Below are 6,727 nucleotides of genomic sequence, written 5' to 3' on the forward strand. Positions count from 1 at the left end.
TGCCCATTTTTAATTGAATCATTTTCTTAGTGTTAAATTTTATCACAGATTTTTAAGATTACAGATTTAGTAAATGTAGAAAAACATGAGAGAAATGTAAATTTCTATAACACAGCAATAACCCAATGCCTTGTTTTTATATCTTTTGAATCTGTTTTCTGTGTACATGTATAAATATGCTCTATGATTATATATTAAAAATGAGAATAATACTAAGCAACAATAATTACAGAAATTCCAGTGGTTCACAAATGGTCCCACAGAGCTAACATTTATATATCATGGGTGGTCTTCTCCTCCTCCACCATTTCACTTCAGTTCCAGATACTTCAAACTCGGCCAACTCCTTTGAAGGACAGACTGCAGGAGGTCCCAAAAGGTGATAAGTGGTCAAGGAGACACTTCTCCTTCCCAGGAAACTTCTGTCTGCTCCTGAGAGACATCTCTGCACTCAGGAAATATACAAAAAAGCTATAAAAACCCAATCCCCAACACAACCCATGGGACCACCGGTTTCCGGGTCCCCCTGCATTCCCCACCATGCAGTCTTTCTCATCTCTTCTCTACAAATAAAATCTTTCCAACCTCTCCTACTGGAGTCCACCTGTGCTTTCATTCTCAGAGTGGGCTCAAGAACCCTTAGTACCTGAAATTCCAGCTCATGTCATCTGTGCATCACTGTCACTGTGCCTGAATGATTGAAGTGACCTTCAATCTTTCTGCCTTGAAAAATCACAATGATGTTAAGCAATATAAATACTGTACAGAATGGTTTTCTACAAATGACTAACAGGTATATAAAACTACTCTTTAAAGTATACCAAAACAGTTCCTAATTTATATTTGTTCAATTTATAACTTGGTGTAGTTCTGGATTTTGATAAATCTAGACTCAAATTTGGAGTTTGGGTGGTAACATACAAATTACTTAACCTATTCAATTTCTTCTTTCTTAATTTAAAGGTGGAAACAGTAACATCAAATTTGTAGGGTTGTTGAAAGATTCCAAGTGATAATTACCCTAATTCAGTTCAATTCCTGACATCTAGTGACCTTTAAGATTGATATCAAATATTATTTGCAAATATGCCAAGCAGGCAGTACCCCTGATTGGTTTTATTATGAGTGCTTGCCAATGCTGATTAACTAATTCAATAGATATTTCTTAACTATCTATTAGGACCATGCAAGGTGTTTATACTCTGAAGATATTGAGGGAAAAAAAGTACAAGGGGTGGGGAGGGACAAAAGGTTTATTGCTTGCAAGAAGCATGCTATCTAGTGGGCAAGATAGATAAGGAAATTGTCAGAGTGCAGTGTAATGACAGCAGGACAAGATTATGTACAGGCTTGTCTAATTGTCACTGGAGGACAGATGAGGGTGCTCCCACAGCTTCCCAGTTTCCATACAAAATCTCAGGTCCTTGAGATCCACAAACATTGAAAAGCATTGAGAGATTCCTTGTTGTCTCACAACAAGGAGTCTCACAAGGTAAAAGTTTTAGCAAGGATTTATTTTAGTATAACAGGATAAAGTATAAACAAAGGAGGGGAGAGAAAGAGAGAAACATTTCCTGTTCCCCACACAGGAAATGGGAGCAAAGACTCAAACTGTTGTAAAACTGGTGTTTTACAGTGGAGAGCTGGGGGAATACACGTGGTCAAAGATAATGGGTCTTGGTTGCTGAGATGGCTGACAGGGAGGGGTCACCCTCCCAAATTACACCCTAAATCAGAAAATAGGATGCTTTAGAACTTCCCTCTCCTAGATATGATTATTTCTCTACCCATCTCAAAGAAGAAAGAAGAAGCAGGTAACTCTTCTTTGTCTCCCTGTTTCTGTAATTTAGCATCTAAAAGATGGAAGGGGGCCAGCAGTTTGGCTCTCCTTGTTCCAATATAGATTAAAATATAATTCCTGTTTCCTCATCTATCTATCCTGCTTCATGTTCCCCCAGAACGACTTTGGTCCCTTTTGATCTTAAAAGGGGTGTAGAGAAGTGGCACTCCATCTTCTATAGCTCCTTTCTGCTGAGTTTGGATGCTGAAATTACCTAGAGAGGGAACCAAAAAGTTGTTTTCCTATCTCAAATTTAGGAGGTGACAAGGGAAATTCAGTTGGCAGAAAATTTAGTTGAAGGGCTGTCAGTATCAGAACCAGGAGACATCAAGTTATTCTTTTACTGAAAGAGAATTTAGTGAAAGCCATCCTTTAAAGTTAAAAAAAAAAAGTACTTTTTATGTGGATAAAGCTAATAGGATTTTTAAGAAGAATCATAACTACATTAAGAAAATGTATAAAGTGTATAGCTTGGCCATACTGAGAACACCTGTCATCCATAACCATATAGTATATCAATGGCTTTTAAAAAATGGCAACCAATATCCATTGTCTATTTTATTTTTATTTTTCTTTATATTATTCATATGTGCATACAATGTTTGGGTCATTTCTCCCCTCTGCCCCACCCCCTCCCTTACCACCCACACCACTCCTTCCTTCTCCCCCCCAACTCCTCAATATCCGGCAGAAACTATTTTGCCCTTATCTCTAATTTTGTTGAAGAGAGAGTATAAGCAATAATAGGAAGAACCAAGGGTTTTTGCTAGTTGAGATAAGGATAGGCTATATAGGGAGTTGACTTGCATTGATTTCCTGTGCATGTGTGTTACCTTCTAAGTTAATTCTTTTTGATCTAACCTTTTCTCTAGTTCTTGGTCCCCTTCTCCTATTGGCCTCAGTTGCTTTTAAGGTATCTGCTTTAGTTTCTCTGCGTTGAGGGCAACAAATGCTAGCTAATTTTTTAGGCGTCTTACCTATTCTCATATCTCTCTTGTGGGCTCTCGCTTTTATCTAGTGATCAAAGTTCAATCCCCTTGTTGTATTTGCCCTTAATCTAATGTCCACATATGCGGGAAAACATACGATTTTTGGTCTTTTGGGCCAGGCTAACCTCACTCAGAATGATGTTCTCCAATTCCATCAATTTACCAGCAAATGATAACATTTCGTTCTTCTTCATGGCTGCATAAAATTCCATTGTGTATAGATACCACATTTTCTTGATCCATTTGTCAGTAGTGGGGCATCTTGGCTGTTTCCATAACTTGGCTATTGTGAATAGTGCCACAATAAACATGGGTGTGCAGGTGCCTCTGGAGTAACCTGTGTCACAGTCTTTTGGGTATATCCCCAAGAGTGGTATTGCTGGATCAAATGGTAGATCAATGTTTAGCTTTGTAAGTAGCCTCCAAATTTTTTTCCAGAGTGGTTGTACTAGTTTACATGCCCACCAACAGTGTGAGAGGATTCTTTTTTACCCCGCATCCTCGCCAACACCTGTTGTTGGTGGTGTTGCTAATGATGGCTATTCTAACAGGGGTGAAGTGGAAGCTTAGTGTGGTTTTAATTTGCATTTCCTTTATTGCTAGAGATGGTGAGCATTTTTTCGTGTGCTTTTTGGCCATTTGAATTTCTTCTTTTGAGAAAGTTCTGTTTAGTTCACTTGCCCATTTCTTTATTGGCTCATTAGTTTTGGAAGAATTTAGTTTTTTAAGTTCCCTATATATTGTGGTTATCAGTCCTTCGTCTGTGTTGGAGTTAATATATGCTTTTATGTCCTTCAGGGTATGTTTGATGAAATTGGGTGCATTGACATTGGGTGCATATAGGTTGATAATTATTATTTCCTTTTGGTCTATTTCCCTTTTTATTAGTAAGGAATGTCCTTCTTTATCTTGTTTGATCAATGTAGGTTTGAAGTCTACTTTGTCAGAGATAAGTATTGCTACTCCTGCCTGTTTTTGGGGGCCATTGGCTTGGTAAATCTTTTTCCAGCCTTTCATCCTAAGCCTATGCTTATTTCTGTCAGTGAGATGGGTCTCCTGTAAGCAACGAATTATTGGATCTTCCTTTTTAATCCATTTTGTCAAACGGTGCCTTTTGATGGGTGAATTAAGTCCATTAACATTAAGTGTTAGTACTGATAGGTATGTGGTGATTCCTGTCATTTAGTTGTCTCAGTTGTTTGAAGGTTTGATTGTGTGTACCTAACTTGAGGTTACTCTCTACTTTCTTGCTTTTTCTTTTCCTGTAGTTTGGTATTGCCTGTCCTTTAATGATTATGTTGGGTTTCACTTTCTGTGTGCAGAATCCCTTGAAGAATCTTTTGTAGTGGTGGCTTTGTGGTCACATATTGTTTTAGTTTCTGCTTATCATGGAAGACTTTTATTGCTCCATCTATTTTGAGTGATAGTTTTGCTGGGTAGAGTATCCTGGGGTTGAAGTTATTTTCATTCAGTGCCCAGAGTACCTCACTCCATGCTCTTCTTGCTTTTAATGTTTCTGTTGAGTAGTCTGCTGTGATTTTGATGGGTTTACTTTTGTATGTTATTTGTTTTTTCTCTCTTACAGCTTTCAATATTCTTTCCCTAGTTTCTGAACTTGTTGTTTTAATGATGATATGTCGTGGAGTACTATTTTGATCTGGTTTGTTTGGTGTCCTGGAGGCCTCTTGCATCTGTATGGGAATATCTTTCTCTAGATTTTGGAAATTTTCTGTTATTATTTTGTTGAATATATTACACATTCCCTTTGCTTGCACTTCTTCTCCTTCTTCAATGCCCATGATTCTCAAGTTTGGTCTTTTGATGGAGTCAGTGAGTTCTTGCATTTTCTTTTCACAGGTATTGAGTTGTTTAATTAATAGTTCTTTGGTTTTTCTTTTAATTACCATTTCATCTTCAAGTTCTGAGATTCTGTCTTCTGTTTGTTCTATTCTCCTGGATTGGCCTTCTATTTTGTTTTGCAATTCTGTTTCATTCTTTTTTCTGAGGTTTTCCATATCCTGGGTCATTTCCTCTTTAATGTTGTCTATTTTTGTCCTGAGTTCATTTATCACTTTATTAATCATGTTCTCTGTCTCACTTTGGTGTTTATACAGTGCTTCTGTGGTTTCCTTTATTTCTGCTTTTGCTTTTTCAAATTCTCTATTTTTGTTGTCTTGGAATTTCTTGAGTGTCTCCTGTACATTTTGGTTGACCATATCCAGTATCATCGCTATAAAATTCTCATTGAGTACCTGTAGTATGTCTTCTTTTAAATTATTCTTGTGGGCTTCATTGGGTTCTTTGGCATAGTTTATCTTCATTTTGTAGGAGTCTGGATCTGAGTATCTGTTTTCTTCATTTCCCTCTGGTTCCTGTACTAATTTTTTGCTGTGGGGAAACTGGTTTTCCTGTTTTTTCTGTCTTCCCATCATTGCCCTTGGTGTTGTTATTGTCCCTGTACTGTGTGCAGTTAGGTATTTTCTGGCTTGTAATAATAGCACTAGTGATATTTAGAATGGAAGAGTGGGAGGAAATGGAAAGCAAAGAAGTTAAAGGAAAAGGGAAAATCAAATAAAGAATTAGAAAAAAAACAAAACAAAGAAACAAACAAAAAGTTTGAAAGATAAAAACAGGGAGAGACAGTGTACTAATCAACCGTAAGCTGAAAAGGCATTAGAGCGACAGAGAGAGGATTGAAAATAAAAAATAAAAAGAATAAAAATAAAAAATAAGTAAATGAAAAAATATCTATATAAAAATAAAATAAAATAAAAAATAAAAAATAAATTAAAAAAACCCTCCAAGTTCAAATGCAATAAAGTTTCAGTCTTAATAATTTTGGTGTTCGTCCCTCAGCCTCCAATCCTGGAGATAGTGCCTCAGTTGTTGTTCTGTAATTGTCTTATCAAAGGGGAAAAATAAAATAGAACAAAACCGCACAAAGCAAAAAAAAAAAAAAAAAAAAAGAAAGAAAAAAAAACCAACAAAGTGTCCCAAGTTCAAATGCAATACAGTTTCAGTAAGTTTTTCAGCATGCAGGTGTAGTTCAGCTGTTTTCTCATCAAAGGTAGAGAGAGAAAAAAAAGAGTCTGGAGACAGTTCTGTGAATGGTTATCTGTGGCTGTGGCTTGCCTGCCCTCTGCTGTCAGCCTGTTGTTGCTGGAGGTTTTATTTATGCAGATCTCTGGTGTGAGCTTAGCACTCACCTGGCCCCACAGGCTTTGTTTACTAGAGATCTCCTGTGTGCAAGCCACTGCTATAAGCTTTCCCCTTTCCAAGCACACTGGGGGAGGTGACACTGCACCCCCTTTCTCTGGCCTGCGTGTTTGTTTACAGCTCACGAGGGAAGTGGGTCTTCCCCCCTCTCCTGTGGAGTTTTCCTCTTTCCGCCAATCTCACAAGCTTTCCCGCTCCTGGTTGCTGGGTGTGTGCCACTGCTCCCATCCTCTCTGTCCAGGCCCGGCTTGTTTATTTACAGTTCCGGGAAGGATTCCCCACCACCCCCTTCGGTGCTCAGGGCGCCCCACCCTCTTTGCAACATTGTTCTTATTGCTTATTATTCAGTTTCTCTTTTTTCCCTGGGTGGGGGTCGGTCTGTCCAGGGGGCTATGCTGACCTGGCCCAGGGTTGTCTGTGGGAGTACCATGTACCACTTAGCTCTCCTTGTGGTCCACATCTTCCCAAGCCATCTGGGCACGGGCATCTGGTGGCAGCCCAGGGGCCCTCCTGGTTTCTCCACTCAACGTGAAGTGGAGATTCTCTGCACCAGCTGGAGGTGTGTAGGGGTCAAAGTTTTGCCTCTTCTCAGTGGCCTTGCCTGCAAGGTGTGTCTCCAGCGTCTCTCCAAGATTTCACTTTACGAAGCACGCTTTCTGCTTCCTCCCTCTAGTTGCCATCT

Source organism: Castor canadensis, chromosome 7 (assembly GCF_047511655.1).
Source record: "Castor canadensis chromosome 7, mCasCan1.hap1v2, whole genome shotgun sequence".
In the NCBI taxonomy this organism is placed as follows: Eukaryota; Metazoa; Chordata; class Mammalia; order Rodentia; family Castoridae; genus Castor; species Castor canadensis.